This window comes from Apium graveolens, chromosome 2, assembly GCF_009905375.1.
Source record: "Apium graveolens cultivar Ventura chromosome 2, ASM990537v1, whole genome shotgun sequence".
Classification (NCBI taxonomy): domain Eukaryota; kingdom Viridiplantae; phylum Streptophyta; class Magnoliopsida; order Apiales; family Apiaceae; genus Apium; species Apium graveolens.
Genome location: NC_133648.1, coordinates 201,737,275 through 201,749,128, shown reverse-complemented (window position 1 = coordinate 201,749,128; position 11,854 = coordinate 201,737,275). Strand labels below are relative to the sequence as shown.

The 11,854-nt window shown below is 39.2% G+C and overlaps 1 non-coding gene across 1 annotated transcript; it reads left to right on the top strand.

Annotated features, from left to right (window-relative positions):
• The first annotated feature begins 6,804 nt into the window (after window positions 1-6,804).
• On the top strand, window positions 6,805-6,911 carry LOC141709721 (small nucleolar RNA R71). The gene has a single exon (XR_012570285.1). It is a non-coding gene; the product is annotated as a small nucleolar RNA R71 (small nucleolar RNA).
• The last annotated feature ends 4,943 nt before the right edge of the window (window positions 6,912-11,854 follow it).

Genomic DNA, 11,854 nt, shown 5'->3' with positions numbered 1-11,854 from the left:
CTATGTGAATCTTCCAGTATTCCTATGGGGTTATGTATTGGAAACCTCAGCATATTTACTGAATAAGGTGCCTTCCAAATCTGTTCCTCAAACACCATATGAGATATGGAAAGAAAGGAAACCGAGTCTTAAACACGTTAAGATTTGGGGATGTCCAGCTTATGTCAAGAAAGTTGACCCAGATAAGCTGGAATCTCGATCCGTAAAATATAATTTTGTGGGATATCCTAAAAAGACTTTGGGGTATTACTTTTACACCGATCATCGGGTGTTTGTCTCCAGACATGCTACCTTCTTGGAAAAGGAGTTTATCCTTGAAGGAAACAGTGGGAGCAAAATTGAACTTAATGAAGTTCAAGAAGCACAAACTACTACGGATCAAGTGGAAACACCTGTTCAGGCTGAACAACCTTCTGTGGAACAGCCCATTCGTAGGATAGGGAGAGTGTCTCGCCAACCTGAGAGGTATTATGGCCTTGTCATTGAGAATGACAATGAGTTGTCAATCATTGATGATGACAACCCTGTGACCTATAATGAGGTTATGAGTAGTGTTGGCTCAGAGAAATGGCATAGTGCCATGAAATCCGAAATAGAATCTATGTATACCAACCAAGTATGGACTCTGGTTTAGGCGCCTGAAGGTGTTAAGCCTATTGGGTGCAAGTGGGTATACAAAAGAAAGATTGGAGCAGATGGCCAGGTGGAGACCTATAAGGCCAGGCTCGTGGCAAAAGGATTCAAACAAAGGCAAGGGATTGACTTTGATGAAACTTTTTCGCCTGTAGCCCTGTTAAAATCAATTCGGATTTTGCTTGCGATTGCTGCTTACTACGACTATGAGATCTGGCAAATGGACGTGAAAATGGCCTTCCTCAATGGGGAACTTGAGGAGAAAGTGTATATGACACAGCCAGAGGGTTTTCTTACCAAGAGAAATGAACACCTAGTGTGTAAGCTGCTGCGAACCATATATGGTTTAAGGCAAGGTTCTCGTAGATGGAACATCCATTTTGATGAGACAATCAAAGAGTTTGGTTTTATCAAAAACATAGATGAACCATGTGTCTACAAGAAGGTTAGTAGGAGCGCGGTAACATTTCTTGTATTGTATGTGGATGACATACTTCTTATAGGAAATGATATACTGATGCTACAATCAGTCAAAGTATGGCTATCAAAGAACTTCACCATGAAGGACTTGGGAGAAGCATCCTACATTCTCGGTATGAAGATCTATAGAGATAGATCTAGAAGAATGATAGGTCTTACCCAGGGTACATACATCCAGAAAGTGCTTAAAAGGTTTAGCATGGAAAACTCCAAAAGAGGTCTCATGCCGATGAGCCATGGAGTGTCCCTTTCCGAAAAAATGTCTCCTAAGACACCTGAGGAAAGAGAGCGTATGAGTAAGATTCCTTATGCTTCATCAATAGGATCTAACATGTACGCGATGTTTTGTACAAGGCCTGATATTGCTTATTCAATTAGTGTGACGAGCAGATATCAGTCCAACCCAGGTGAAGATCACTGGAAAGCAGTGAAAAACATCCTTAAGTACTTGCGAAGGACTCAGGACATTTTTCTTGTTTTTGGTGGTGAATCTGAGTTGAAAATAAAGGATTATACTGACTCTAGTTTTCAGTCAGGAAGTGATAGCAAATCCATGTCAGGGTACGTGTTTACTCTGAATGGTGGTGCAATTCAGATTGTTGAAAGAGGAGATGTCAACATCGAGAGAGTTGACACACATAACAACGTAGCAGACCCACTCACAAAGCCGCTTTCTCAGAGTCTCTTTGATCGTCATAAAGACAAGATGGGTATTAGATACCAAAGTGATTGGCTTTAGTACAAGTGGGAGATTGAAAGAGATATGTCCTAAGTCCAATCATGTATGAGTATTTAGGAATAACTTTTATGTAATCTGTTTTGATTTCATTGATATTAATAAAAGACTTGTTTTGTTTTTATTGCGGGTTCTATCTATTTTAAGTGTTTAAATAAGATATACCACAGTTTAGAGTAAAGCTTTTTATGGATTGTGATGAGATCATAATAATGAGACCTAAAAGATGATAACTCTAAACTTAAATAGTCCTGGGCATAGGATTACTAACTGGTAATTAATAATCCACAAAGATCGGTACATACTATGCTTACTTCATTATGAAGGATGTTTATTCTCATAGACATTTGTGTGGTGATACTATAGCTAGTATGTAGGTGCTTATTATAGAATAAGTTCACTGAACATAACTCACACAGCTGAACAACTGATGGAGTTCACTCACGTGTCAGCAGTTGTTCACATAGTGATAGTTGTACGAGTATCCTTAGACTTGAGATCATCATAGTCATCTTGTGTACACTGAACTATGCTTTGTTTTCGTTCTTAGTCTCAAGGGACAATTATAAGGGCTCTACTGGGTATAGGAATTTGTACACGAAGATAGTGTATGATCAATAAATGATCTACCCCTTCCAGTGTAGGAAGAGAATGTTCAATGCTGATCCATTTATGTTAGTTCAGGAATCTCTGGCCAGAGTGAATGAAATTAGAAAAGAGTTTCTAATTTACATTAAATAGAACTAAGCATAGTGAATGGGAAAGCAAGTGATTAAATAAGATAGGCTTGACACAAGTTCCATGCCTTGTATTTAATCGTGACATTGCAGGGTAGAAGGAATTGATTGTACGGTAACTACTCACTGAATAGGTTCTTGGTATTCTAAGCAGTGAATTCGTATTATCCGGATAGTCGCGATATGCTGAGAAGTATCCCTCACGATGTAAAATAAATATGATTAATTAATTAATCATATTTAATGAATTAGAGAATTTATATAAATAATGATAAAATAGTTTTATTATTATTTATTTCTACTACCGGCTTAATATTGAACCTACAGGGTCACACCATAAAAGAGAATGATTTAATGGTGGAGAAATTAATTAATAATGGCTGATAATTATTTATTTATGAAATAAATAATTAATTGGAAAATTTAATAATTGATTAAATGAGATTTAATTGATTATAAATTAATTAAGAAAAGGTTCTTAATATTATTAATTAAGAATTTAATTTTTGGAAATTAAATCAAGTGAGAGAATTATTTCTAAAGAGTTTAGAAAAATGATTAATAATTAAAAGGTGTTTTAATTATTAGTGAGAATAATAAAGGGTTAATAATAATAATATTTTATGGGAAAATTTTCAGCTGAAAATGTTGCCTATAAATATACTATTATAGACCCTATTTTTGCCTCAACCAAAAAGATTTACAAAACCATAATTCTCTCCATCTCCTCCTTCATTACATCGTTTTCTTGTTGGATACCGGTGGAGTGCTTCACACTTGAGAAGCAGCTGCTAAGGATCTCCGTTCATCGTTCTTGGATCGCTATTAAAGACCTCCATCTTTCCATTAACGTAAAGCTTCTTAAGGTAAACACACTGAACTACGAATTAAATATTATTTTTCGCACGGATCCTGCGGAGGGTTTCATTTTTTTAGATTAAATTTACGTTTTCGCTGTGTTTATGTGCTAAAAACCCTTTATCATCCACCTCATTTTCCTAAGAGGATGTAGAAGCAGAAGTTAGATAAGCAATTTGCTAAGTTTCTGGAGGTGTTCAAGAAACTTCAGATCAACATACCTTTCGCTGAAACTCTTAAACAGATGTTTAGCTATGCAAGGTTTATGAAAGGTATTCTCTCTCAGAAAGTGAAGCTCGATGACTTAGAGACTGTTGCTCTAACCGAGGAATGCAGTGCTGTGCTGTAACAGAAGTTGCCTCCGAAGCTTAAAGATCCTGGAAGTTTCACTATTCCTTGCACCATCGGAAACATGTCGTTCGACAAGTGTTAATGTGATTTAGGAGCTAGCATCAATCTGATGCCCTTATCTATCTTCAAGAAGCTTGGTCTACCTGATCCGAAACTACATACATGTCATTGTAACTTGATGATCGGTCCATCGCTTATCCACGAGGTATAGTGGAGGATGTCTTGGTCAAGGTGGATAAACTCATCTTTCCTGCTGACTTTGTAATTCTTGACTTTGAGGAGGATAAGAAGATTCCCATTATCTTGGGGAGACCATTCTTAGCTACTAGCCAAACTATGATCGATGTGCAAAAAGGAGAGGTTACGATGAAGGTTCACGATCAAAAGATCACTTTTAATGTGTTCAAGGCAATAAAGTTATAATAGTGGTAGCAAATGAGAAGAACAAGAGAATAACAAGTGTGTATCAGTGTTTATGGACAAGAATCAAAAGAGTGCAAGCGTGATATGAATTTAAAGAAATATCACTATTCTGAAATTAGAATAGGGGAAAAACTTGCCTTCTATTATTTTTGAAAAACGATTCCAAACGATTTATTTTCAAAAATAAATCGTTTGGAATCAATTTCAAAAATAATAGAAGGCAAGTTTTTCCCCTATTCTAATTTCAGAATAGTGATATTTCTTCAAATTCATATCACGCTTGCACTCTTTTGATTCTTGTTCATAAACACTGATAAACACTGATACACTGATACCCTCCATCCTGTGACTGTTCGACTGGAGATGAGCTCGTTCTTCTCATTTGCTACCACAGTTATAGCTCCTTTCTTCGGTACACATTGCACGGGGCTCACCCAAGAACTGTCAGAAATAGGATATATGATTCCTGCATCCAGCCACTTCAGAATTTCTTTCTTCACCACTTCTTTCATGATAGGACTAAGTCGTCGCTGTTGCTCAACAATTGGCTTACTACCTTCTTCTAGCAGAATTTTATGCATGCAATACGAAGGGCTGATCCCTTTGATATGTGCTATAGTCCATCCAATAGCCGATTTGAATTCTCTCAAAATCCTCAAGAGCTTGTCCTCCTCACTACCTGAAAGGTCAGATGCAATAATAACAGGTAAAGTTGATGCATCACCTAAAAATGCATACCTCAAGTGTTCAGGCAATGATTTAAGCTCCAAAGTAGGTGCTTCATCAATAGATGGTTTGAGCATTCCTTCAGTATTTTTGAGGTCAGAAGTACCAAGAGATTCAAATGGCATGTTTAGCTTTCGTCTCCAAGGAGAAGCATTTAGATATTGTATTGCTCATTGCCATCCTCATCATCACTATCAAACTCCCCTACTAAGGCTTTCTCTAATGCATCAGACATTAGCATATGATCAAGTTCTGAAGTTACCGCAGAATAAATCAAATCCACCTTTAAGCACTCCTCGTCTTCTGTAGGGAATTTCATCACTTTGAATACATTGAATGTCACATCCTGATCCTGCACCCGCATAGTAAGTTCACCTTTCTGCACATCTATCAAGGTACGTCCTGTAGCCAAGAAAGGTCTTCCCAAGATTATGGGGATCTTCTTATCTTCCTCGAAATCCAAAATGACAAAGTCTGCAGGGAAGAAGAGCTTATCCACCTTTACTACCACGTCCTCCATTATGCCTCGTGGATATGTAATAGAACGATCAGCCAATTATAGAGACATGTAGGTGGGCTTTGGATCAGGCAAATTAAACTTTTTGAAGATAGACAACGGCAAGATTGATGCTTGCTCCTAAATCGCACAGGCACTTGTCAAAAGACAACTTGCCAATGGTGCAAGAAATGATGAAGCTACCTGGATCTTTAAGCTTTGAAGGTAATTTTTATTGCAGCACAGCACTGCACTCTTCCGTTAGAGCAACGGTCTCAAGGTCATCCAATTTTACCTTCCTTGAAAGAATAATCTTTATAAATTTCGCATAACTAGGCATTTGCTCCTGAGCCTCAGCGAAAGGTATGTTGATGTGAAGTTTCTTGAACACCTCCAGAAACTTACCGAACTGCTTATCCAGTTTTTTTTGTTGCAATCTCTTAGGGAAAGGTGGTGGAGGATAGAGTTGTTTCTCCCCTGTATTACCCTCAGGCAGAGTGTGTTCAACAGTAGTCTTCCTTGGTTCTGCCGCTTTCTCCTGTTGCTTCTCTTCTTCATTACCAACTTCAGCTTCTCCGTCTTTTGCTTTTTCAGCATCAACAACTTTTCCAGACCTTAAGGTAATAGCCTTGACTTGCTCTTTAGCTTCCTTCCTGCCTGGCACTTCAGTATCACTGGGAAATGTGCCAGGTTGATGATTGAGCACTGCATTGGCTATTTGACCGATTTGATTTTCCAAGGTCTTGATAGAAATAACCTGACTTTTGCACAACAGCTTGAGTTCCTCGAAATCAGCACTAGAAGGTGGAGCAGCACCTCCTTGTTGAGGATATAATTGCCTTTGAGCATAATGTTGTGGTTGCTGGAACTCGGGTGGATTAAACTGTTTACTTACGCCTTGCTGATATGGTTGCTGAATAGCATTCTGAGTATTGCTCCAGCTGAAATTGGGATAATTTATGTTGTTAGGATGATAAGTAGCTGGCACAGGCTGTTGTGGTTGCTGATAATTGTTCACATACTGAACAAATTCATTAACAAGAGAACACTGATCCGTAGCATGAGAACCTGCACAAAGCTCACAGACCATAACTATCTGATTGACTCCAAGGGTGGCTAAAGAATCGACCTTCATAGACAGCGCTTGGAGCTGCGCTGCATCAACTTCCAGAATACCTGCTACTTTCCCATGCATCATCTTTTGAGTTGGGTTTTGATGCTCATTTGCAGCCATAGTTTCAATGAGATTATAAGCCTCAGTATAGCTTTTGGCCCATAAAGCGCCTCCAGCTTCTGCATCGAGCATGGGCCGAGATTGGGCCCCCAAACCATTATAGAAACCAGTGATCACCATCCAGTCAGGCATACCATGATGTGGACACTTTCTCAACATCTCCTTGTAGCGCTCCCAAGCTTCGCACATAGATTCTGTTGGTTGCTGGGCAAACTGAGTAAGAGCACTCCTCATAGTTGCAGTCTTTGCTATTGGATAGAACTTTACCATAAACTTTTGCGCAAGGTCTTGCCAAGTAGTGATGGACCCAGCTGGTTCAGAATGTAACCAGTCCTTAGCTTTATCCCTCAGAGAGAATGGGAAAAGCCTCAGCTTGATAGCCTCATCAGTCACACCATTATATTTGAAAGTACTATAGATCTCGAAAAAATTCCTGATGTGCATGTTGGGGTCTTCAGTTGTACCACCTCCGAAAGAAACAAAATTCTGCACCATCTGAATAGTGCCCGGCTTGATTTTAAAAGTGTTAGCCTGAATAGCCGGATGAAGGATGCTTGACTGAATGTCGTCAATTTTAGGCCGATAAAAGTCCATAAGAGCTGGATCTGTCGGAACTACACGATCACCCATGATTACTGGTTCTTTCTGCTCACTCTCTTTATCTGAATCTTCAAAATCTATCTTCTCAGGAATATCAAGAACTAAGTCTGTCTCCTCAACCATATCTAAAGTCCTCTTGCGAGTACGAGAATGTGTTTGCATAAACGCTCGCTAAAGTACCTGAAACACAACCGGAAACGATAAGTAACACGTCTTAATCAATGAGTTCTAATGACCATTGATGGTAAATGCATAAACTAAACAAATACGTCGAGTCCCCGGCAGCGGCGCCAAAAACTTGTTAGGGCGGAAAATACGCGCTAATAATACATGCAAGTATACGCGTTCGCAAGTAATATAGAATACTTCCTAGTTCGTTCCCACAAAGACTCAGACTAATTATGCTCAATTAACACTCACTCACCAATATATGATTACTTCTCAATGTCAAGACAATAACACGTAGAATTGATTAACTAATTATTAACTAGAATTAACTACGAGAATTAAACATTTAATTGACACTTAAATTAACAATATTAAACACACATGAGATCATAACTTTATTACTACTTCCTTCAATAGCTATCGTTATTACCTTTAGCATGTAACAATGATGATATTAATCGAACAACACTAAACTGATAAAAGCCAACTTTCGTTGTACCAATACCATTCCACCAACATCCACAATTAAGATAGAAGTTAAATAGTCATCAATTATGTTGAGACCCTATATGTCTACAGAATTTGACAACATAACGATTTAAGCACAAGTTATTCCTTATGATTACACAGGGTAAGTAAAACTGTTAGAGTTACCCACTAATCATGCATACACATACATGAACCTATGCTAGCATGGCAAGTTCTAAATCTCAAGATCCACCGTCGCTTCACAAGAGATTAACACCCTATCTTATATATTCGTGACGCACATAAGACAAATAAGCACAACCAATACTAGATATCATACAATCATCACACACTAAGGTATTAAACAACTAACTAAAAAATTCCATAGCAAATCCGTTACGACCCCATGATCACGATTAGCCCATAATTGAACTCATCGTCACCATGGGTTCATATGAAAATATGATAATAACACACGAGAATAATTAATAAAACTACTTATATTAAACCATAGTACGTCATAAGAGTAAATAGGTTCAAAGTAAAGAAAACTAGCATCCACAGTTACAACGAATAAAAGAATCACAAGAAACTATGCTTCCTCTTCGTTACAATGTGCTAAAATGGTCTTCTTCCTTATCTCCTTGCTCCTTGATTAATACCACGATTCCACCCCCGTGAAATGTCTCTGAAAACTAATTATAAAGAAGCCCCACAAAACCCAGCCATCTAAGAAGTCAGAAGTCCAGCAGAACAAGAACTCTAAAAATCAGATTTTAAATTCGCACCCCTGAGCGGCCGCCCAGCAATCATGAGCAGGAGCCCAGCTTCCTGAGCGGCCGCTCAGCCAGGCTGAGCGGGCGCCCAACACCTTTCTGGAAAATTAATTATTTTGCTCCCGTTCTTTGCTGCATTCTGCTCCTAACTTCCCACTTGCAATGCCCTGAAATGCACAAACACTAGAAAAATGCATCAAATACACAAAATACTTGATTTCAAGACATCAATTCAAGCCATTATAAGACGTTCTAAGTGGTATAAAATGCCACTTATCACACCCCCAATCTTAAATCGATGTTTGTCCTCAAGCGTCACAGACTCAAAAACAAAACAAAAACATGCATGAATGCAATCTATATGAAATACAGCGATCCCCCTCACTATGACCAAAGCAACCAACTTATGACATCTCAACAAATGCAATTAGGCGAATAAAGATCAATCAAACCATGTAAACTAACATACAACCATAAGCGTGGTGTGTGCGGATGCTTAACAGATATGCTTCGAAACAAGATCAATTATCATAACTCGACTATCCTCAAGGCAATCACATGATTATAAGAAGAATAAATTATAGGCACAAAATGACTTAAACACTTCAAGATTACTGGAGCTTATTGCGGAATCATGATTTTTATTCAACACAACAACAATGCTTATTTGACCGTGCAATGAGTGAGGTTCACAAAAGACTTATACAATGGCATCCATTTAGCGAGTGTTAGCTTAGCGGATCCCAGACTAAAAAAAGGCCTTAGGTCACTAGGCACAAAGTCCCCTAAGAACTTAATAACTCGAATACCAAAGAGCCCACTCGTGATCAATTATGCATTAACTAATTATTTTTTTTTTCTTTTTTTTCTTTTTTTTTCAAATTTCTGAGCAAGTGCGTTTCGCTCCATCTTGCTCAACCCCAGACTACTCGCATAAAAATACGAGACGGCTACTAGCCATTTGACGCCTAGCCACAATTAGCAATGAATTCCAATTTTTACTCCAATTTTTTTTTCTTTTCATGCCTTTTATCATTAAGAACCTATTATAAATTCTAAGCATAATCAATAGATTAACCTCAAAAACTATCCAACCATGACAACAATCTAGTCCTTAACCATTCTCTAAGACTTAGTGAAATTACAAGTGTTTCTAGCATGCATGTCATCCTACAAAACTTAACATCACTCTAACGCTATCACTACACTCGCATCAATATCACAAATCAATTGGTAAAGCAACGCAAAAGGGATCATGGTAAATGCATGAGCTAAATGACATGATAAATAAATTAATAAAATAAAATAAATAAATAAAAAACTACATGGCAAAAATATGCAATTATATGAACTAAACTATCATGTATATGCAACTATATGACACACACACAAAAATATTCCTTAACTACCACCCCCAAATTTAAAATCTTCACTGTCCCCAATGAAGGTAGTAGAAAGGAACACAGGGTATACCTACTGGGTGAAATCATCATCACCCTCAGAGGGTGGAGTATCAGGAGGCGGATAAGCAGAGTCCTCACCAAAAACGGGCCACTGGATGTCAGCTCCAAGGCCTCTAAAAGCAGTCCCAAGTGCAAGGGTGAGCTCCTGAGCAAACCTACTCTGCGTCTCGTACATAGCATCCATCCTCCTCGACAGCCTCCTATACTGGGCATCAGCCATCCCAGCACCCTCCTGGGCTCTAGAAGAGCCTAACTCATCACGACCTGGCCTAGCCATGGTAGCACCAGCTGCTGGACGTCTACTGGAAGACGATAACCCAACCCATGCTCCTCGGGCTCTCCACCCGTCCACTCCTGCATCGCATTCAGTGTCCCTGAATCAATAGGAATGGCCGACATCTGCAACTGCTCGTGAGAAGGCCAATGAACTCCCACTGCTCGGCATAGCTTCATGACAGTAGATCCATAAGGGATGTTCATGTGCTTCGCTCCCCTCAAAAACTTCAGAATTCCTTGGTAGATGAACTCACCAAGGTCCACATAATACTCTTCATTCAAAATACCCCATAACAACCTTTCTCACTCAACTGTAACATCATGTGCATGCAAAGTAGGCAGAATATTAGCACAAATAAAGGCATTCCATGCACAGGCATACCTGTTCATCGCAATCCCCGGAAAAGAACGATACTCATTAGTCCCAGTCTAGAACTTCCAAACCGTGCCCGGTTGACAGAGAGTAGCATAAATCAAATCCAAATCAAACTCCTCGGAGGGCTTCTCATTCCAATTCTCCTCCGTGGGCTTCCTCTGTCGCTGCCCAATCACACGGTGAATCACCTCAGGATGATAATCCACTGTAAGCCCACGAACAACAGTAAACCCATTCTTTTCAGCCTTTGCGTTCGCATAGAACTCGCGAACTACGCTCATCGGAACCACCTCCGGCTCACAAAAAGAAATCCAACCCATTTCAGCAATCATCGGTAACAACTCACCATCCCTCCCCGATGGTAAAAATCCCCTCTCCTTCAAAATCGGCTTACCTAGAAGCCTAGTATACTCCTCCTCAGTAGCCCTATCAAATAAATGAGGTCTCGCAGCAGTACCCCTCGAAGAATCAGCAGTAGGAACAGTGCTGCTGTAATCAATAGTCCTGGATCTCTTGGGTGCCATTGAAACTGAGAAAAAGTGTTTAAGATTTGTGTTGTGGAATATGGGAGAGAGTTTTAATGTTGAAAATGTATGGGAGAGTATAGTTGTATGTATATATAGGGTAGGAATTAGGGTTAAAATTTGATTAGGAGTGGGGTTGAGGGTTAAAAACGTGGTTTTATGGGACAAGGATTCGTGGGTACTGGGTTGTGTTTTTAGTTTTGTGTTTTCTGATTTTTTTTGGATTTTATAAGGCTTAAAAAAAATCAAGTATTCGGGGGCTGAGCGGCCGCTCAGCAAAGCTGCGCGGGCGCCCGCATCCTGAGCGGTCGCCCAGCAGAGCTGAGCGGGCGCCCAGATGGTGACTGGAAAAAAAAAATTCTTGCCCTTCTTTTCTATTTTTTTTTGTGTTTTTGATAGTTTACTGATTTCTAAAGGTTCCTATAACAACAAATCTTGGGTTGCCTCCCAAAAATCGCTTCGTTTACGTCATTAGCTTGACGTAGCGTACCTTGCTCAAGTTGACAATAAAACGACACTAACCACTTCC